Consider the following 23,631-nt stretch of genomic DNA (forward strand, 5'->3'; position numbering starts at 1 on the left):
TAAAGCAGAAGGCATAGAGTAGATGTCAGTTTCATGTTTTCTGTTTTTAAATACACGCAGAATAACATAAACCATCATATTTTCTCTGTTTTCTCTACCACAAATGCAGTATATTCCCATTCTTAGACCAAAACACAAATATTTCCTTGACAGGTACTTTGCTGACTTTTCTGTTCAATTCTACTTTTAGAATGTTTTTATCTCAAATGTGTATACATATATATACACACTTCTTTGAGATCAAGGATCTTTTTCTCAGTAACTGAGCCCTTGCCAAGAAGCAGCAATCCTACAAATACTGTGTCGAAATCTGTTCCTACTGCCAAAACTCTCATTTTTCAGAAAGCTCAGAGTAGATAAGGGAGGTACAGGGAAGACTCAGATCATTCACATTTATTATTCCCAGTTATCAGAGGTTTATTCACTGGAGCATGGGGACTCTAAGAAAAAAACATTCCCAATTGCTGTGAGATTTCCAGTGAAATTCAGAGAGTTCAGAACAGTATTTTCCTTGGTTAGCTCTCTTTTTGTGATAGTCCTAAATTCTTGGCTCTTCTGTTATTATGTTAGCAGATCTGCAAGTTACTACTTTGTTAGAAGCAAATGAGCTCCTTTTCCTGCTCCTTTGAGCAAGCCTTGGTTCTGTTGTTAAAAGGCATGACATAACTTCATTTTGCTTTGGATTTTGCTGCTTCTCCACACAGCCACATAGGAAGAGGACTCCCCAGAGTACCTGTTTTGTAGTTTTCCTGGCCGAACAACAAGGTCAAGCACAGATATATGGTTTTTGCCTGTATTAAGGTGTAAGCGCTATTCCTTCCTGCTGTTTCAGTGTGCAAGCAGTAAGATAGAATTCAGCACACACCAATCACAGATGTTTATCCACAGGGCACTGTCTTTAAGGAGGATTAATAACAAAAACCTGAAGAATCAGCAAATTGTTCAACAACTGCAGTGACTACAGAGACAAGACAGTGATGTCTCCTGATGTCTTGCATGATCAGCCACGTCCCGAACAATGGCTGATGCACCTACTAGTAAAGAAGTGCAACATCTCTGACAACAACAATGCAGTTGTGAGATCTGTACATATCTCTAAGACAACTTTTTTTTTTTGCTCCACAGTGTCATAAAACATGGCAGGATGCGGTATGTGGTGTTATGTCTCAAGCTAACCTGGAAGATAATTTTTACCAACTGCCACGGGTGCCATCCTGATACCTGCCTGACTTTCCCTGCTGCTTACTGATGGACCCTTTTGTCAACAGATGCATGTGGTACATTTTCAAAACCAATTTTAAGTTAGCCTGGAGGCCAATTGACCTACCCTCCAACCAAATTATTTGTTGGTGAAATTTAAGATCCAAATCACTAGAGACTGCCAATTGGAAGGTACGACTCCCCACACATCATTTTTTAAAGGTAGAAAACAAGCCAAATGCAAACTGAGGTTAATGCAATATATACAAGAAAGAGAAATAAGATTAGATGTGATGTGTGTGCCAAGAGGCCTTCTGCAGGCAAGGGAAAAAAGAGAATAAGGTTAACATCTTTGATTTTTCCCTTCCCCCTTCACTAAAGCTGAGAGGAGTCCTCATAGCAGCAAGGTCAATTCTAACCTTATTTCCTTGTTTCTCAAAGTTATTTCATTACCGCCATTCCCATTTTTTAAACTTCAAAGCAAAAATATTTTTTTCCAGAAACCTCTGCAATTCAAGATCAGTTAAATATCACAGCAGCTCATTTTAAATAATTTACATGAGACATAAAAAGAAAGAAACTCTCCTTTTTAACAATAGCCACCTGCAACAAATATTCTAAGGAAAGGCACCCTTTTCTTCTGAATGTTTGCTGCCTCTCTCATGAAAACAGTAACATTTTGCACAGAAAAAATAATGTAATTAGAAAGAACTTTCTCTATTTCTGTTCCCATTATTGCTGATTACCAGAAATTATCAGGCAAATACTGTCTGTTTTCTCTTTTTATGATCAATTTATTCACCCTCCATCTGATTTCCTTGGTGATGAATTGAAATTTAGGCTCTTGTGTCTATGGCACTGAGAGAAAGAGAGAGATTAGGGACAGGGAGAGAAATTAGATAGTGAGTATGTGTAAAGTGTCAGAAAGCATTTAAATTATCCTTGCCAACTCATAATTTTTCTTCAAGCCCTGCAATACATTTTTACATTTTTGTTAAAATCATAGCTTCTAGAATCACCTGATTAGTTCAGACTTCATTTATTAATTATAATAATAAAAAACAGCTTCTTGAAAATGAAAAGATTGAAAGCATGTTTTCAAAATAAGCTTGAAATGAACAAAAACCTGTGAAGCTTCAGAAAAGTGAACCCCCAGCCCCCCTCAAAATAAATAAATAAATAAATTAATTAATTAATTAAAAGGAGACCCCAAATCTCATCTCATTTCAAAGCCACTTCTAATTTTGGGGTGATAACTCTGATTTTCCAATAGCAGGGCAAGACACTGTTTCCATGGCAGCTGGCAAGAGGTGGGGATTGTGGGGATTGCTTCCACTTCTATGCCAAAGCACAGTCAAGTTTTAGCAGTTGTAGCAAAAGCTATCTGGGAACACTGCTCAGAACACTACCAAAAAATAAATAAATAAAAATAAAAATAAAAAATACCCTCAAACTTGTGATGAGTTCTACATTGCCAGAGCTATACTTCCATTCCTATCCAACCACCTAATTTAAATCTGTTTCGCATACATTTTTGCGAACTGCATTCAATCTTTAGATTATTACACAGATGCCCTCCAGACCCCCCATTTTTTTTTCTGTGAGGACTAGGAAGGATTTCTCTTGCTTGAACCATTTGATGCCCCACTGTTTAGGGAACACTTGAGCAGGCTCATTTGCCTGGGAAGACACCCCCCTTGCCATCCCAGTGCCCTCCAGGGAGCTCTTCCCTGAGGGCACAACTGCAGCTCCCATATTTAAGACCAGGCAAAATGATTTGCTTTTCAAAATGGAGAAAGAAAAAAAAAAAAAAAAAAAAAAGCACGCTATTCTCAGCCTGAGACTTTTTGCATTTTAAGCTTTAGCCTGAAGCAAATTATTAAGGCAGAGTTACTGTCTAAATCCCTGGAAATGGGGGTTTATAGTGAAAATACTGACAGATCCATAACTATAGCCATGCAAATAGAGCAGATAAAAATATGTATAAATGATAATGTAATTTAATGGCTTAAAGAATTTTTACTGGGGAGGAGGGTAACGTCTGTTTTATTTTGACAGTGTAAAATGTCAGAGCAGAATTCAAGGATGTAGCAGAGTCATACTCTATACTTCTTGGAGATTATTTGACAAGAACAATTTCAGTGTTCTATTTAATGCACTTACGACAAATTTAGGTGATGAATTGATGCCTGAGAGACAGTGTGGCTAGAATTAGGAGAACAAATTCTCTTGTTATGGGAGCAGCTACAGGCCAGTTCAGTGCTGATAGGCATACTAAAAGTTAGGTAAATGAAATCTGAAAAGAGTATTCTGTCAGTGGCAGCAAAAGTGGAAAGCTATATATTTATTAAGTCATAATGTCACCAGGTTGTACTTTCAAGTACCTCAGAAGCAGTGTCTCCTCAAAGTGTGAGAGTACAAGAAAGAGATCAGAGCCTTTTGGAAAAGTCAGTTTGCTGAGAAAACCAAACATTACTATGCAGCTCCAGATGTCACTTTCCATCAAATATCATATTTTTTCATTGATATCCTCTAATATGGAGAAAAACAGAGAACAAGCCGTTAAGTAAAAATGAACCTTTACTTAATAACAGTGGAATGAAGTCAGACATCATTCTATAAATCTTATTTTTATATCCTTTTCCATGCGAAGTAAATAGCTACAGCCGTGCTGAAATCTGCTATCACCGGAGGTCTAATCCTGCCAATGTTCAAGTCACAGTTTTTCATGGGAAGATATACATACACAATTAATATTGTACTGGACATTTTTAAATTATAATGGCACAGAAAAGCCACATGCAGGAAGAGTCTCACAGAACTTAAAAATGAATCATTCCACTTTGGAAAGATTTTCTGGCCAGAAATCTCTGGCTCAGGCTTCCTGTTCATCAGCATTATGAAAAGCATGCTCACTGGTTTTCAGCACAGGTGAGCTGGTGACCTACTGTTGGAGACTCACAAGAAGAGAAAATATATTTTTTTTAAAGGATAGAAAAAACCTTAGGGGTCTCAGTAAGCCAGCCAGCAGGGAAAGACCTGCATCCAGGTTTATAGAGCTTCCAGAATAATCAGAATTTGTAAGACAATGAATGAACAATTCAATAAATTGTTTTAAATTATTTTCTACTGAAAATGAAACATTCTTACTCATAGCACTGCAGCAGGGATGTAAAACAAAATGATTAGTTCAACATGCTACATCTTAGAGACTCACCACAGAACTGGCATCAGCAGAGATTTAAACTAGAATACAGTCCAATGTGGAAAGAAGACAGAGATGCATGTTGTTCTATTCTAGGCCTTTCAAAGATTGAAGAAAGGAGTAACACAGTGTATCTTGGTAATAACCACAAAGGAGTACACCAAAACCGCTACTCTTCTGTACCAGATTTCATCATTAATAGCTTGGAATTCAGATGAAAAATTTAAGATACTTCACTAAAATTTTTTAAAGAACAGAAAAGGGCTGGATTGCCAAGTTTCCACCAAAGTTATTTTTGGGGACTGAAGATGTGGGACTGAAATATGGGAAGCATAGTACTCTTGCCTCTCATATGAGATTTGATAAATGGGATCCATGAAATCTAGACAGAAAACTCAATCCTGTTAATTCTGAAGACTGATCCTCATGCAACAGATAGGAAGCATCAGAACTTTATTACACACTGATTACAGCTATTGCCTGTTGCCCTGATACATCATGGTATCATAATTTGTGCAATTACTGCCTCAGGCAGATCATATAGCACACCCTTGGGAATGATGATTTAGGGAGATGAGATACATGGCTGATAAATACTAAAGGTAGAGCAATCTAAAATGCAGGAGTTGTAAAGTTCTGCCTGATATATATGCTCAAAATAGTTCATGTAATATATTGAACTTTTTTGTCCATTTGTAAAACAGAAATTATTTTTCCTTCCTTCCCTATGCAGAAATATGCAAATGTAAGAGAACATTTACTCTTCATAGCCATACCTAAGTTCAGGACCTGCAGACGTAAGTATCTAAATGGTGACATCCCTAAGAATATTGGATGTGTAAATTAGGGATGAAGCTTTGAGTGCATATTCAGACTGAGAATCAGACTGTATGAAGTTCAAGGTGAATACAGCAGAACCTGCTGTGATTACTGCTCCTCCTAATTTTTATGTATTAATGAAGTTAGAAGGAAGGATGGAAAAGATTGTATATGCTCGTAAATGCAGATACACATTTTTTTCCTAATTTTTCATATTTAGGTTTCATTGTTGAAGACTTATTCCAGAAATAGACTTTTAAAATGTAAATTTAAAAATAAACCATCAGAAATAAACCATAGATATATGCAATTTCAGGTAGTTCTACCAACCACAAATATATAATTGTATATACAGAGTTTTAAAGTTGACTTTCTTTGTTTTCAGCTAGAAGCAATTGCTTGTTGAACTCTTACGTGTTGACTCCTGTCCCCAAGTCTAGCACAATAACTAAAACTGAGGGTCATTTTGGGTTCCAACTTAAGCTAATATTATTGCTCCATCAGCAAAGCATTCTATGAGATTTGTATTAAAGTGGAAAGATACACCCATTTAGATACACCAATTTAGAGCATAATGAAGTTATCCTGGACCAAATCTTTCTCCCTTTGATTGTCTAATAACTTTATGGTCACTTACCCAGCTTTGATGAATTTAAGAGGAAAAATTACTACATTCCTTAATTCTCTTATTTATCTGTTTTATCAAAATTCGCACTGGAATCCTCTCTTAAGTGATCAAATTAATCTGAGGCATTTAGAGCAGGGACCATGTGGTAGCTTGCAAAGCATTGGCTGTTCACGATAATTTGGGCATGGCAAGTAGCCAAAGGACTGCTCACAAACATATGGTTATTTATTTCCACTAGCCAGTCACTAATATAGGCTGTTTGCTACATCGCTTTACTAATAGACCACGCTTCAACAAGAAAAAGGACCACAAGTGCAAAAAAAAAAAAAAAAAAAAAAAAAAAAGGCAAAAAAAAAAAAAGCCCAAAACAACATGTAGAATCATTAGCATACTGAATCCCAAAGTGATTTAGTGAATTCTTTTTCACTCAACAGATCCCCAAAGACTGCCTTAATCTTTATCTACTGTTGCATGTTTGGATCCTTTGTTTAATCACACCTGAAATATTGTCTTCTAGTGTGACACATCAGCTGAAAAAGTTTAACTGTTGTTCTGAATACAGCATTGATCTACGTTTTATTATAAATGCCATAAGAAGTGTCTTTCTGAGAAAAGAAGGATAGAAGTCTATCTTCATGCCTAAGTGGCATGAAGAGCTGTGTTAATTTATTTTGGTAAGTAAGACATTCACTTCAATATGGATTTTATTTTTATTTTCAACTTTTTCCATTTACTTAGATTTTTTTTTTTGACAAGTGCCCCAAAAGGTATATTCAGTGAGACATGGGATTTTGGAAGCCAAACAAAATAATAATAATTTTTGAATGAAAATTTTATCATTAGGGAAAAAAAAAAAAAAAAAAAAGAAAAAAAAAGAAAGTATGACTCTTTCTTGTAATCCAAATCACAAAAGCTTTTGTGTTACCTCCTTCTTCCAAAATGCCCTATATGAACAAGACATTGCTCTCCCAAAGGAACTTAATGCACACATTGAAAGCAAACAGAAGAGATGCTGTCACATATTCCAAGAACTTTTGAGGGATAGACCAAGAAATTGAACACATTTTATTGCACAGTTTTTGTAAAACAACTGTGTAATCAAAGATGGAATGGCAGGAACCTGACCCTCTGCTGGGAAACATCACGCTTCTGGACTTTTCACTTTTTGAGCAGACAAATCGTAGGGTGAAAGGAATAAGTGCTGAATTATGGTCTTAAATAAGAGTAATTCCCTCTGATGGGATCTCACTAGGGATCCTCAATAGCTCATTTGAAACTGCTGCTGCAGAAATCATAGTCATCGCAAGATCTGCTGTATGCTAATGAAGAACGCTGACTTCACTGCTCAGTTACTCCAGATTAAATGACATGATTTACAATCAGTAAATATAGCTGGAGATCACAGCTTCTGAGGCTGCCACGATGAAGGAAAAGCAACAGACTAATGTTTGGATTTGGTACTCAGTGAGGATAAATATTTAAGGAAAAACTCTTGGAATAAATGACAGAATATTTTCTGTGTATATACAGTGACTTTATGACCTGTGATATCACAGTCATTTATTTCTTCATTTCTTTGCAATATATGTTTATTTGTTTAAAAATATATTCACCAAAAGCTTTATTTTATTTTATTTTATTTAATAAGGACATTTTTTTTGTTGTTACAGAAAATAAATGATCGTGATATTAAGCATGATCATAAACAAAATATTCTTTTACCATCTTCTAATGAAAAATAACTGAATGCTTTTTGAACCAAATTTTATGAAGTATGCAGTCCTTGCTTGCTAGAGACAGATCTTCTACATAAATTGATCTGTTTCCCAGGGTTTAAGCTCCTAAAAAAACCACGTAATAGTAATAATAATAAAATACTGGATAAGAGGAGAGCTGACACAACCTTATCTATAGTAGTGCAAATGGTATTAATTATACTAGAGGATAGGCTGTCATATTGGAATTTGCATATACAGTAGGCTTATTAATAGTGATTGCTAATTTTCATTTATCAGACACTCCCTTCACAAATTCCATGGAAATAAGGAAATGAAGGCAAAGCAAGAAAGGAGAGAGAGGATATCAAATTTCCAATCCTGAGCAGGGAACAATACAACTTTCACAAAAGTAACTACATCTTCAAAACATGCAGGTTATCACATTGAGGGATTTTACTAGCCAGCAATGGAAACGCTGTGATTTTTGGACAGTGGGTATGTGTGAAACCTTCAAAAAAACACAAGCGAGTCTGGGAAGGCAGAAAGAGGAAATAAAGAACTATATACTGACAAAGCATCAATAATGTTTGTAAACTCAAGCTGCACTAGAAGACATTAGTACTGCAGAAGAAATTCAGGGCAACAATCAGAACAGTCAATGGCCTTCCTAAATTATTCAAAAAATGTCATTTGTTTGCATTCAGAATTTTTTCTTGAAATTCACAATGAAGATTTGAATCTAGCTTATAATTTTGGATAGATAAAAATTATTTCTCCAGGACCCATTAAGCCTAACTTTAATACTGCTATGGAACTTTCCTAATGACTCCATTGGATATTTTCTTCCACCAACTTTCAATCACTATTGACATGTGTTTTAGGGCATCCACACATGGGAGGTCAATCAGACTCTTCTTTACTCATACAGAACCCCAGATTTAAGCAACAGTAAGACAACCAAATAAATCTGATAAATTTGATATCAGCAAAAGTTTTTTTTTTTTTCTTCTCCATGTAAGTGAGTTTTCCTGTGAGTAAGCTTTTTGGACTTTTTCAAAAGAACAAATTATTTCAATATATCAAAAAATATGTAGAATCAATGTTGCTTATGGTAAACTTAAAGCAGAATGTTTTCCTCTTTTCTGAAGACTGTTTGCCTTTTTGATGATCCTGAAGTCCTTTCAGGCAGAACTTCTGCTGATAACAATGAGACCTTGCCTAAGAAAAGCCTTAGTATCTGATTTTGATGACAAACTATCCTTACTTTGACATACACTATTTCCAGTAAATTAGTACATAGTGTTATACTGTACATAGTGCTTTCCTCTACGGTGATGAGCTTGAACTATTCCCCCACATTAGAATAGCCCCATACCTTTATCTATTCAAAAATAATGATTTTTTTTTTTCTCATCACCCTGTATCTGCACTTTTCCTTCAGTATTACTTGACTGTGCAACTAGAGAATATTGTAAAAAACTTTGACATCAGAGATTTGTCAATTTACACTTTTTAAAACTAATTATCAACTACTACCATCTTCTTAAATACATTTTACAGAAATACTCATCTAACATGCAAAACATGAATGCTACATCAAATATCTACAGCATTTTATCACATGTCAAGTTATAAGATGATTTGTTACCATTTCTTTCTTTTATACTACCTCCTAAATTCAATCCAAGATTTCTCTGCCTTTAAAAGCATGATTAGTTTAAATTTCTGGAAGTGGGCTTTTTCCATTATTCATATTTAAATTAAGTTCCCTTGAGATGAAAGAAAAGCAAGGAATTTTCATCAAGAGACTAATAATACAACCACTGAAAAATCCGAGCATTTTTATATTGAATTTATAAATCATGCTAGCAGTAACCAAACTGTTTAAATAATATATAGAGTTTAACTATAACATACTTATTGACATAAGTAATTTTAGTGCTTTTTAATGTAACAAATCACTCAGAAAATATTCTCAGTTAATCATTAGCATACTCAAATCTAGAAAGAGGTATATGCTTTATTCACTTTATAATTTGGTAGCAATTGTTGAGTCATAAAATTTCATATTGTGTGCCAATTTATTTATGATTTCCTAAAGATGTTTGGGTACCCTGACAAATTATCAATTTATCTCTTCGTTATAAGCCACTATCTGCAGATACAAAGGCATGAAATTAAACACAGGAGCAGGAATTAATTAAAATATATGTATGTGTGAGCATACACGTGTATTTCTGTATAGGCACATATTTTTATTTGTTATAGAAGCATTAAATATTACCCAGTAGCATAGATACAGGTGAAATTAGCCTTTTCCGTATCATTGTTATTTGCTGCTGTATTTATCACAAAGCCTGAAAATAAAGGCTTCATAACAGTGACTACATAAACATCCTGGGGGCAGGAGGGTATAATGTGGGGCTGTGACTGAGTCAAGCAGCAACGTTGAATATATTTCATGGTCTCATCAAGTACGCAACAGTTCATTCCAAACATCAAGTTACCACCTGTTCCCACCTACTCCAAAGTGCAAAATCTGTAGGTCCTTATGAAGCTGTTGTTTTGCAATGTTTAGAGCTTGGAACCTGTCTTTGTAGCTTCCCTAGCTCCCCCCTACAAAGGAGACAGAAGAGGGGTTACACAGTGTATAGCTCGGAGACCTTTTCTGAACAATTAGGTGGAATCCACTTAGAGCATTCAGTGTGAGAAGAGACCAGAGCTCAGAGAGTTCAAACCAGACATACTCCATTGTCAGCCTCAGTTACGTGACACGACACTTTAATTAGAAAGGGTCAAAACTGAAAAATTTGTGTCAAGACCCAGATCTGAACTTTCCCAGATTACTATAGTAGTAAAAGGTTGAATTGGGTGTTGTTTCTCAGTTCTGTCTCTCATTTTCATGTTGGAAATACTTCTCTGTTTGGATTATTACCAATACTCAGCCTGTTTAAAAAAAAAAAAAAAATTAATTAAGCTTTAAGGAGTTTTAAAAAAAAAATCAAGGAGTTTTGCTTAAACGTTCAGGTATCATCCTTATTCTTTTGGTTCTTCCAGTGATATATTCCTGCTCAACTGATGCAGTTATTGTGCTAGAAAAGCACTGGTATTTCTGAAAATCACTATTAGAAGTACAAGAGTTTTTTGTTTTTTTTTTTTTTTTTTTTTTTTTTTTGGAAATTTGCTTCTTGAGTACCAAGTGATTTGCTTACAGTTTTAAGATAGACAAAGTACTTCAGAATAGACTAGAAATACTTGAGGCCTCAGGTTTAGAAAGTCAAGGTTTCATTCATGTACAAGGTTTTAGCAGTGACAAATGTTCTAATTTAGCATTTTGTTCAATTTTTATACTACTGTATAAAATGAATGGACTTGCTTTATTAAGGGTATTCTATTATGAGATCTTCTGTAGTGAAGAGATTTGGGATGAAACAGTACTTACAAGAAGCCTGAAAACTGTCCACAAGCTTCAGTTTAAAACCAAAATTTTAATTATCAAATAGCTTGAAAAGGCTAGTTCTTCATCAGACATCTAAATAGTAAAAAGGGCAAAGTCTGCAAAAAAGATTAAAGCCAAAATAAGTGCATTCCATATAAATATGAAAGATTAGCACAGCCATTACAAAAACAGCATAACAATTCACTTGTTATAATTGTTTGAGACTATTTAATCATTGTATGATAGTCTTTGAATGTTAACCACAAGAAAGAAATTCAATAGAAAAGTATAAGCAGTTTCATCAAGATTTTTGTTCTTAGAGCAATGTTTCCAAAGCTACTCTCTCATCCAGAGGCAGATATCTACAGATATATCTACAGATAGAAGATTCTGTCCAGAATCAGGCCAGAATTGTAAGGCATACTTGGAGAGTGGAATGATTGTTTCTCATATAGGAGAATGCTTACATAGCGCCCCCTACTCATAGGCTGCGAAATTAGTTCAAGAAGCACTATTTCTCCAATAGTTTAATATTTCTAGTATATAACTTTTCAAATAAAGTGATGGCTCCTTATGACGTTCCTTTTCAATTTGCTCAAAGGGAACTCTGTTGCTCTTCAAAAAACTCCACCTTTAAGAAGAAACAAATATACAAATGTTTCATATGAAATATCATCTGATTGATTTCAGACTGATAAGAGCATGAAATTGTTCGGTCTTTGCTCCCTAACATCTAACACATCTTCCCAAACATCAAACAACCATTTCTCTATACTGTGCTAACCTTTCCACTACGATTCCCTTCATCTGTTTGTGAAATATTTGAGTAATTTGCATCTAAGTTCTAGTGGACAGGGATGCTTGCCTTGATTTTATTTTAAAGCATCAGGGACACGTATGGTGACTTACAGATAAAAAATATTATAACCTTAAGTTCACAGGGTCAATAGCACTATGGTAACTGAAGGCAAAAGAAGGAGGTTAGTTGAATAATTCTGATCCCTTTCATCTTATCCAACCAAGAGACTAACATTTTTATTGAAATGATATGTCACTCTTATAAAGACAAATCTTTCAACTGTCATCTTTTCTCCTTGGTTGGAAAAGCTTATTCATACCAACTGTGAATTTCCCCATCCTTCAAGTCACATCTAGGGCTAGAGTAAGCCCAGTCACTTTGTCCAAGTTGTTTAAGTCATCTATTAATTTCAGTGTGATTAGAGGGTACACTCAAAGTATCTCAAGGGACTGGCATGACCTTGTTATATTAGCCTTTAAAATGGATATAAATTTTATTCCACGGTCCAGCAGACATGGTTTCTATTCTTGGTTCTGTGATGTAAACTTAGGAAACAACAACAACAAAAACCTCTAAAGGCCAAAATATTCCAAAATAAAAGCCATAAGGAATGCTTGAAATGTCTTTGTACGATCCTGAAAAATCAGCCAGCAAACAGTCCTCATATTACTGTCAGTCAGAACTAAAAGAGAGCAGGGTTCAGGAGGCACATTTTATTCAACAATCTGCACTGCTGTGCAAAACGCACACAGAACAGCCCCCAGGCAAAAATGGCCATGCTGATGCTTCCCTTGTTTGTTGAAGTGCTCTGAGTTGCATGTGGGACAGCCTCTGTTGTAACATGGAGTAGGCAATCTTGCAGATTAGTGGCTCTAGCTCTTCTAGCGTTTAGCTGTCTCACCTAGCTCTGTAGGAACAGCAGCTGCAAAAATTCTCAAATATTTATTTTTACAGATAACTACACTGGTACTTTTAATTTTAATTTTAATTTTTATTTTATTTTTTTGCTTCTCTTTAGAATATAAGTAATTTGAACCACGCATTCTGGAGAGCCCAGTCCTCCACAACACAACTATCTGAGGTCAACAGTCCAGTTAAATTCAAATCGTGAAGTGATATTCTAGATTTTCAAAGACTTGGTTTCAGTTTAACTCAATACCCACTGAATTCAACAATAAAAATCCTAGCCTTAGAGGGAGCGGTTTTAGGTCAATACCATGTGGTTTCTTTCTGCATACTTTTCAAAAACAAGTACGTATATTTTCCTCCCAGCACATTTATAGATTTTATCTCCAGGGCTGCATCTTAATATTGGGGAAAATTTCAGTTTAAACATGGATGGAAAGGATAGTATAGATATTCTGCAGTCTTTACTCTGCTACTTCCTTGTCTGCAAATACATGCATCCTGGGGAAAAACAATTTATTACAAGCTAAAGAGGAACATTTTTGTGGGTGCCCTTTGACAAAGTTACCAGCAGAACACTGCACAGGGACAAAATAATACAATTTAGCCGATTGTATTCTTGCAAAGGAAAAGGTTAAAGTGGAGATTGAGTTTTTATGGCTCAGCTCAGAGGAAGGATTAGCCAGGAAAGGTTGTTGATACCCATTGAACAAAAACTACAGTTGCCTTTTTTGCTGTATTAATTTTCAGCAATAGAACAGCAACCAGCAGAGTTTTAAAAAGAACCGCTGGACCCCCAAATGGCTGACATCTCTGTAAAATCCAGGTGACTGCCTACCAGGGATCACAGATGTGCATTAAAACATGTTATAATATAAAATAACATTGTCCTGCATCTGACCAGTTGGAGTGCCATTTTGCCCTGTCTAGCACTGTCAGACAATCCCAGATAGCTACCTTAGGACGAAACTGTTTAAGAGCTCCTGCTGATGTGTTCTGAGACACTTCTCTGGGGCTTCTGCCAGCATTTTAAAGCCCTGAAAGGCACACATGCTTCAAGCTTTGTAAGAACCAGGGTCTCAATAGAGTGCTAAAGATGGAAATCACTAATTTTTCCTTAACTCCTTCCCTCCCAGCTAATCAAGGATTTTCAAGTTTACTGAATTCAGTAATGCAGATGGAACACAAGGTTGGAACACAAGCCTGAAAAGGATTATAGCAAAGTAGACAGCTCACACCTGGTAATTCAGGGCATTAAGAAGAGCAAGAATAAACCAAAGGGAAACTAACCAATATATATACATATTTAATCTGTGAGGAAATATCCATGCTGAATACCCTCTTTGACCAATTTTCAAACTACACGTAAGAAAAGCAAGAAGTCTTGCATTGGACTTCATGTACTCAGGAATGAATTTGTCTTTCTGTCTGTTATCTTGGGCCTGTAAATTCCACAATAATTTACAGTTCTAAAGACCTTGTTTGGGACATTTCAGAAGAGTTTGAGGGTTGTTTGTTGTTGTTGTTTTTAGAGAATCTGAGATGGAAAACCCAGTAAAAAGAAGAGGGATGAAGATGGTGAGAAGGGGTCGATGAAAGTGTTCCCCCAGGCATGATCAAGCAATAAGCTTCTTAAGAGATCTGGTGTCTGACTCAGGAACATGTTTTGAGCAGGTCCTGTATAAAGATAAGTAGAAAAAGAGAAAAGTAGCTGAAGAAAAAGCCATCACAGTGGATCCAATTCTTATTTTTTTTTAATCAGTTTCTTAAGGTATCTCAGCTTGAAAACACAAGCAGAGGGCAGAGACCAAATAACTAATGATTCTCAAAAATCATAGCCCAGGAAAAACAAAAATGAAATGTAGTAAGATGCTTAATAAGCCTAAGAAACATACTTGCTTATGCATGGATCTTGTTTCAAGAAATTAGATTTTTAAAATATCTGCTATTGGCCATATAATAATTTGCCTGCTCTGTTTCAGAAATCTCATTTAGTCCCATTCTCAAATGTTTAGTATGCATAATGATTTATTTCTTAATCTACCACAAAAGAATCTCAGAGAATGTTTATATTTATCTTTTTTTTCTTTTCTTTTTTTTTTTTTTTGTACAGAAGGGAAGAGAGTGGAGGTAATCACAGCATTGTCTCTAATGTAGTTTCATGCTTTCCTTATAGGCATTATTAGATTCAACTGATAGCTCTCAAACAAATTTTGCCAGCAGTGATAATACAAAGACATTTTCAATTATAACTTTTCAATATTATGCATATCATGATTATGACCTAGTAGATGGAAGAACCATGCAGTAAAAGCCTCCTTGAGGAAGGTCTTATGTCAATATTGAATACATTTTCACAAAGATTGATTCTAAACAGAAACCTATCAACTCGCATCCTTATTCTTTGGCTATTGGCACTAAGTTTTGAGCTTTTTTGCTATTTTTTTTTTCCCTGTCAAAAAAAAACATTTAATGCTTCTGAAGTACATTGATAATATCAAGTAGATTTTCATATTAGCCTATTTTTTTTTTTTAGCAAGACCAAGATTTAACCTTATGCCTTTGTCTCAGCAAAACAACAACTCTTGAAATGTTCTGTGGTTGTTTTTCTTGCTGCTGCAAATTCTTTGCAGTGTTAAATTAATGGAATGTGTTTTGTGAACAAAATCAGTATAACAAGTTGTACTTTTCCTGCCAGCATGTTGTCCTTTTTACTTATGGAGTCTAAGAAAGATTGTAAGATTGTGTGTGTTCAGACTTTTTCTTTCTCTCTCTCTCTTTTTTTTTTTTTTTTTTTTTATCTTCTACACAGACACAGGCTGATACCATAGTTGTTACTCAGTCTATTCCCACCTTTCTCCATGAAAGGCTTCAGCTGTATGTTAGTAAGCAGCTCTGCCTGATGGATTCTCATTAAGCTGCAGCTTTTGTGAAGGTTTCAGTGCAACTGCCATTTATCTCACACCTGAAAGGATATGCTTCCTGTAAGACAGGTGGATTTTAAGCATCCTTTTTCTGTCTCTAGTGCTTTCACTCACTTGCTAAAAACTTGTAGCAGATACTGTAAGTTATTAGGAGCCGTCATAAAACAGAGGGATATATTGGGGTCTGCAAAGAGTCTTAAAAATCCGAGGTTGGATACAGGAAGGTGTTCAGAGATCTAAACTCTCTTTGGTGTCAATAGAACTTGAGGGCACTTGGTGCATCACAGAGCCTTGTTCCTAATGCAGCTCAAACTGAAAACACATTACTGTTGATCCTGGAACAGGTGGGAACAAATCCTCTGCCTGGCTAGTATGGTTTCAGTCCATATTTTATGCAAAAAGCAGCAACTAATAATTTTCTTCAGAATAGTAAGACCATAGAAAAAAGTAAAGCAAGCCAGTGTTCCTTGTCTGGAGCCCAATAACATCCTGAAAGAAATTAAAGTTGATCTACAAAGACTTTTTATTTTTTCCTTATAAATCCTACAAACAAAGAAACACAATGGAAGAAAAATGAAGCAATACACAAATATTTAAATTTGAGCCTTTTGTGGGGGTTATAGATGCCAGCATTTTCAACATCATCTGCAGCTCTTCGACTTTTCTTGCAATATATTTTAAAAAGTGTAGCTGGTTCTCTGACTTACAATGGTTGAGAAACACAGGATTAAACAGGTATGTGCAGAAATATAATGGTCCCAGACAACTCAAACAGCCTTCATTTATTTGTCAGCTGTAACTATAATCACACTGCTCTCTCACAGTGTGTTGAGGGCACACTTGTTTGAAAGCTGTTAGTGGTATCTTCAGGTGTCCATGTTTTGAATATAGGTAGCTTTCAAAATCTTAGCAAAATCTTTCTCCGAGAAAAACAACAGTTAAACACAGCCACTGCTGCATAAACCTAAACAACCAACCATCCTTTCTTTATCAAGTAACTTAACACAGAATATATCTGTGAAGCTTTGCACAAACTAAAACACAGATATCAAACACAGATGCTGAAGCTCTCCACAGGTACACTACATCTGCAAAGATGCAGTTGCGGAACTGAGTGCAATTCAACAGCCATTATGTGTGGCAGGGTTAAGATGACAATGCAAAACCCCTGACAATCTGTCAACTCTCTGATGTGATAGCACATGATTCCCTGATGTTTACAAGGAGCCTTGAAATAACTACTATTTTGTTTCAATTGTGCTGATACAGACCAGCCTGGGCATTAATTTGTAATAAATAACAAATCTAATATAGTCATGGCAAATGTTTTGGGAAATATGCAAAACAAATATTGGACTGAGATCAGTGATCCAGCTGAAGCTAGAAATCAGCTCAGGGATCAAGACCACAGGCTTGCAGAGTTTTATGTATGTGCCTTATTTTATAAAAACCTTGTATTTCCCTTTGGCTTCAGTGGAAATATTCACTGTACAAAATTACACAGATGCCTAAATCTGTGCTGGATGTATTCCCAAAAGCTGAACAAAGAGAAGCCAAGAAGATGGACTAATTCCATAGTACAGAATAGACCATTCTAAAAGCCAGAATATATATATATATATATTTATTTTTTTTTTTAAGAAAAGACTCAAAATTTCATCCATGATTTCAGATTGAACAGCACCTAACCACATTAATACTCTACAGAATTACAGGTCCGTACTCTTGTTCACCCAACTTTGACTACAGTGTTTTGAACTAATTTAAAAAATTGCAGTCTCCTTCCCCTTTTTTCTTCTTTTTCTCTGTGTATGACCAATGATAGATGGGACGTGGTAAAGAATAATTGCTTGCATTTAAAATGCACATTTTCAAAAGCAAGGCTTTATTTTGGGGGTACAATTTATACCTCCATCTGCACATGAATTGCTGGTGCAAATATTAACATTTGAATGGAAAATGACCTGATTTATGAGTATATGCCAGGTTGCTAGCTATGCAAGTGCTAAATCCATATTCCCAGTTCCAAGGGCAGACAAATTCAGCAAAGCTGTATCTCAGCCAGGACAGAGACATGTTTCTTAAATATCTCTAGCCACTGATAGTGAGAGGTGACTAGAAAAGACCAGAGATAGCTTATTCTAACGTACAAATGACAGAAGTTTGGTGCATAGATGTCATGAACATAGTACTCTTTGTTTGCACTGGTTTAGGAAGAAAGGTAATTAGATAAAGAAGGCAAATTCAGAAGTGTAGGCATTCTCCCATCCAGTAAAAGCATATAGACTGCCTTCTTACTACAGTGTAGTTCAACTGCAAGTAACTTGTATTCATTTTTATTCTGACATTTACAATTCCACCCTCTACACCTCAAACTGGGTTTACACTGAGCACTTCATCTCAAAAATTCTGGGCATTTCACCAGTAAAGAATCAAACTCTCTCTCCAGTACTGACAATCTACATACAAATTTAAGTGGTAGGTGAGCTGGGGCACAATGAAGGTAACTATATTCTCTACAGGGTTTCTAACTGGTAGGTTTCTGGATTTCTATTTTCACTTCCTAGTCTGTTCCCTTAATTAATACGTATGCAAAATATTTGCTTCTATAATTAAAAAAAAAAAAAAAACACATTTATCAGGAAGCACAAACATTGGTCAGAGACCAAGAAGGCCGAGGAAAGTCATCTATGTTCCAGTCATTTATAAAGGAAAACCTTCACTGAAGATCCAGATCCAGAAGCCAATGCAGAATTATTTCTATGCTATTATAATATGAACATAATATTAATACAATAATTATAATATTAATATGAATAGCCTGGCAACCAACAAAGCAAAGCTATATATCCCAACAAAACCAGCAGTCCTCAGGACAGACTAGCAGCCTTCCTCAAAAGAGCAGGCACAGGGAAAGAAATCTTTTACTGGGATACCACAGCATTGTTGTGGACATTCACAATTACAGAACTCTTATGTAGACTCTTACTATCACAGTCAGTATAATCTGTTCTGTAAAATCCTTTCTAATTAAACTTCCAAACAAACAAAATAAAGTAATTACCATGCTCATTTATCTGAACTTATTAAGATTATGTATATATGTTCATTTTGATTATTACATTAACAATCTGTTGACAGTCTTCCAATTAAGAAATTAGAAGTCTGCCAATAAAAGCAAGCAAAGGGAAACAAAATACAAGATTAAGAGAAATAGTTTCCATAGCTCCTGAACAACTTTAAGATGAGAATAAAGACTGTTACTGAACAGTCAATCTGTCCTAATTTAGAGCTACAAAACAGGGATGCACGTCTCTTTTCTACAGGTTCAATATTCCCAGTGTAATTTGGAGTTTATTTTGTTTTTGACAAACCTTGGCATCTCACACCATGAGTACAAAGGCTGAGGTATGGCAGTATTCTACTGCACATAAGTTTAGCAGGGAGTGATGATTGTTTCAGATTTTCAACACATCGATTTTTAAAAACCATCTGATGCATATTATTATTAGTCCTTAGGAGGAATATGTTCCCCCAAGCCCAGCGTAACCCCAGAAATGAAAAATAACCATCCTGCTTATACACAGCCAGATCTAAACCTCAAAGCTCCATTAATGAAGATACTTAATGATAAAACATGCCCATTGCATCACTGAGGGAAATGAAGGGGAAGCTGCCCTCCTGTTGAAGCAGCTTAACCAGTCAAATACAAGAGATAACACTGTGATCTAACAAAATGTCATAGGCCCCCAAATACATAAGAAAATGGTTTTCTTCAGTAGGGGAGGGGTGAGTTATCTCCAGAACACACTGGAAAGAGGGGGGTATTAAATCAGACTGGACCTTCGATAGTTTTCTGAAAACGGTGACAAAAGCTCTGTCAGAAAAAGGGTTGCTCTGATGAATGCAACCCATTGCTTACAGGGATGCAGGAGTACAGAATCTGTAACGAGGTGTATGTCAGCAGCTGGATACAGGGAAAGACACCCTTCAGATTTAATCTAGGTAACAGCAGATAAAGTATATTCTCTTCCTTTCCTCATCTCTATCTTTTAGTTGTACTGTCTTTTAAGAATGTTGCATGTAGTTTATTTGCATTTTATGCAGAGTTCTATTTGTTATCAGTGAACATTTCAGGAAAAAAAAAAAAAAGTATTATTTATATGTTCATAAGATTCTAAATGTAGTTTTCCGTGCCTGAAGAGGCCTGACACTTGATCAGGCAGAATCAGACGATACTGTCAGACAGACTTCATTCAAAGTACTGTGACTGTGCCCCAGTTAAAAGTTTTATGATCTCGGCAGTGTTGCATTTCTGAAATGAGTTGTGATGTTAATGAAAGGTTAATAGCATATACTCTAGTAATAGTTCAAAGCATGTGTTCTCCATAAAGCACCCATGAACATGGGAGTGTTCATTCACAAATAAAACCTTAGAGACATATAAGTTAAATGTGCAAGGAGAAGGTATATACTACATTTATCCAATCTGACAGTATTGCAAAGTTCTGAGCTGAACCAACTTTTGGAAAATACATACTAATTCTATTTCAGATATTTTGCATCACTTAATGTATAGATTGACTCAAGCCAGTAAATAATTATATATTTGTTTATATCTCTTATCTAAAAAAGCACAGTAAGATACAGTGGATTCAAATCTTAATAAATTCATATACTCATCAGATTTATATGAAACTCTCCACACTTACACTGACAGCAAACAGTTATAAAGTTAAAAGAATAACAACCTTATGTTAAACAAGCTACAGTGCTACTGAAAAAAAATACTACCTAGAGAATTCACCGATCACACAGAATGGGCACAGTTCTGACAAGGCCAAGGTCAGTTTTCCTTCCTCAGACTGCTGATTCAGTTCCCCGTTGACCTTAGTGAACACTGGCATAGAATGGCAGACCATTTGGTCACTCTGAATTAACTACTGAAAACATCTTTTTCTGACAGTTTGGTTCTTGGTTTCTCTGCCAAGGAGATTTGCCCTCAGTGAGCAAATATTCTGAATTATTCCACCGTGATTTTTTGATGCATCATTTCCCAAACTCATGCCTAGCAAGCCATATCACTGCAGGTCACCAAAAGCTGTGACGATGATCTACTAGAAAGGAAGTAGATAATATTTAAACTGATCCATATCACCCAATCCAAATATTAAAAAGACACATGAAAATATAGTTAAAAGATGGAAATATTTCCATGTGCGACTTCATTTTCTTGACCTGTATCTTATTAAATATGTTAGGATACAGCCATTTAATAACTGGAATAATGTATACTATTGTATCCCCAGGAACTAATGAGGTCATGAACATACTAACAAACGGCACAGGTCAGTGTATCAAATCAACTCAGATATAGCCACAGATAGATCTCTAGAACCATCCTGATAGTCAACAACTTATTCATGGGGATTTTGGCAGCCTCACCTAGTTACATCAACAAATCTGACTGAATAGCTGCTTGATTTGTTATTGATTTCCCAAAGGTTATTTCTGAAGAGGCAATTTTAGTGATAGATCTTCAGAGTGGAAATGCAGGGTGAAGAAAAAGCTTTGCTTATAAAGAGGGATTCAAATGGTCACTCTGTAATACAGTTAGAAGATTCACTATTAATAATAAACATCAGTTAGAGGCTTTTTCCAACTGAGACAATAAAATCTTAGCAGAAAATCTGAAGTTTTGGGGAAAATGCAAAAATGTTCCAAAGACATCATTATCTACTTTACTAGAAATGGAACTGGTCAAAATTCCAAAGCCTGACTGTTACCAGATGTGACAACAGGTAACTTATCTTCTCATTGATTTCAGTGTACTTATTCTCGGTATATAGATGTATGGATTGAGTTGAAGTTAAGTTACTCAAAAAGTACTCTCAGACTAAGAAAAGTAATGGAATAACAGCTTTTTTTTCTCCCTTAGCAGTACTGACTTTTAATGCATGCAATTCATTCAAAGCTGCTTCCCTCTTCATGGAAAGCCTGAGTTTCAGCCTGGATTATACTGTGGCATGTGATGTCAGGTTGCACTCTTGCTTTATTCTGTGACACAATTCACCATGAGTGACACAACTTGATGTGATTTAGCACAATAGAATGTCTCAACCAAAAAAAAAGAAAAAAAAAAGAAAAAAAAAAGAAACTAATTAGAAACGAATTATTTCTTTACCAACCCTATAGCTTAGGCAAATGCAAATTTAAGAACAAAATTTCATTGACTTGAAAAAAAAAATACAAAAGGATATGCCTAAAAAAAACATACAACAGCATATATGCTCTAGATGCTACTACAGATTTTATTACATCTCTGTGTGACATACACATAGATTCTAGTGCAATGCTCATGTCTGTCATCTCCTAACCGCCTTTGTACACATGAAGCCAAAGGAAATCTAATTCAGGAGGAGCAGAACTGACATACACACATACTCCTGCTTTCTTAAATTGATCAGAAGTTATTTCTCTGGATAGGACTGAGTTATCACCTCAGATGATTCTTCTATTAATTCCTACAAACCCCGTACACAAAGGCTGTTTGGAATTTCCCCAAAGTAGTTTGCTAGGAGTTCTCTTGCTAAATTAGGCTTCTTCTTCACTGATTTTTGAAATAGGAAGCTTACTTTTCACTTATCTCTTTGTGCTACTGACTGTACTTTTATAAATGTAACAGGCATAATGCAGAGACAGGAATAAGGTTCACAGGAGGGCTATTCGGACAAAACAGCAAGTCATGCATACCTGGTTTAAAAGTTAATTGATGTATTATAACACTATCCAAATATTTCTGTCCTTTCTTTTTTCCTCATGCAAAGAGTCAGTACTAAAAGTTCCTTTGTGTCCTCTCTCCACCTTAACCCACAATTTCCCCAATTATAAAACTCAACAGAGGCAAAATTCAAAGCTTGTATATTAGCGCAGGCTGTGATTCCATTGCAGGTACATGTAATGGGCATCAGGTCAAATGTTGAGATGAATTGTACTTGACATCTTTCAGGGACATTCTTGCACATCTGAATTGCAGAATGTGCTCTGTGCCAACTTAATTCAATTGATAACAGAGGCTTCATACTGACCATGACACATTTCACATGTACAATCATTTAAGCACAATGGGATTTTCTTTATAGAATAGATTTCTGGAAACATAATGATTTGCAGATTATATTAAGAGTATAGTACAATACAAGGTTGAAATCTAAAGTGTTATCTTTAAATTTTCCTGGGGAAAATAAATAAATAAATAAATAAAATGCAAATATGCAATTTAACAGGACTTTCAGAATCATTATTAAAACAATAAAATTATCTCTACGTTGCTGAGACACAAGATACACATTCTGTAAGAGGTAGGATTTGTTAGATATTTGCAGGTATGTACTCTATGTATGGACATAAATGAAACAATTGTATTTTCTTAATCTATTTGGTCTCAGTCAAAAACATCCTACGTAGTGTCTAGAAATACTACTTGTTATCACCACTTCAAATGCCAGTCATAATCTACACATCTGTAATTAGCCAATCAATACTCTCCTTTCATGAGAAAATAAGAAATCATTTTCCATATATCATCTAAAAAAGAAGGCATTTAATTCTACAGAATCATATGCCTTTTAAATTGCTATCCCTAACTTTACTCCCACCTATAAATCAAAAACCAGAAAATGTACCAATATTTTATGCATTGCACCGTAAAAATTTAAAATCAGATTAGAAAACATGGTTGCCATGGCACCTGAGAACTACACTTTCATGCAAAGCAATTTAATAGACGTGAAAGAATTGAACCTTACAGCAGGCATGGTATAATTTTTAGATAAACTTAAGAAGAACCTGTAACGATATTTCCAGCTCAGTCTGATGGCTGGATAGCTTCTTGTTCTGTATTTCAGGAAGCCGCATCTCTATGTCTGTAACAGCTTCAATCTCTCTTGAAGGGCTGAAATGTTCCCAGGGTGAAATCTTGACATTATTCAAG

This window comes from Aythya marila, assembly GCF_965140915.1.
Source record: "Aythya marila genome assembly, chromosome: 16".
Classification (NCBI taxonomy): Eukaryota; Metazoa; Chordata; class Aves; order Anseriformes; family Anatidae; genus Aythya; species Aythya marila.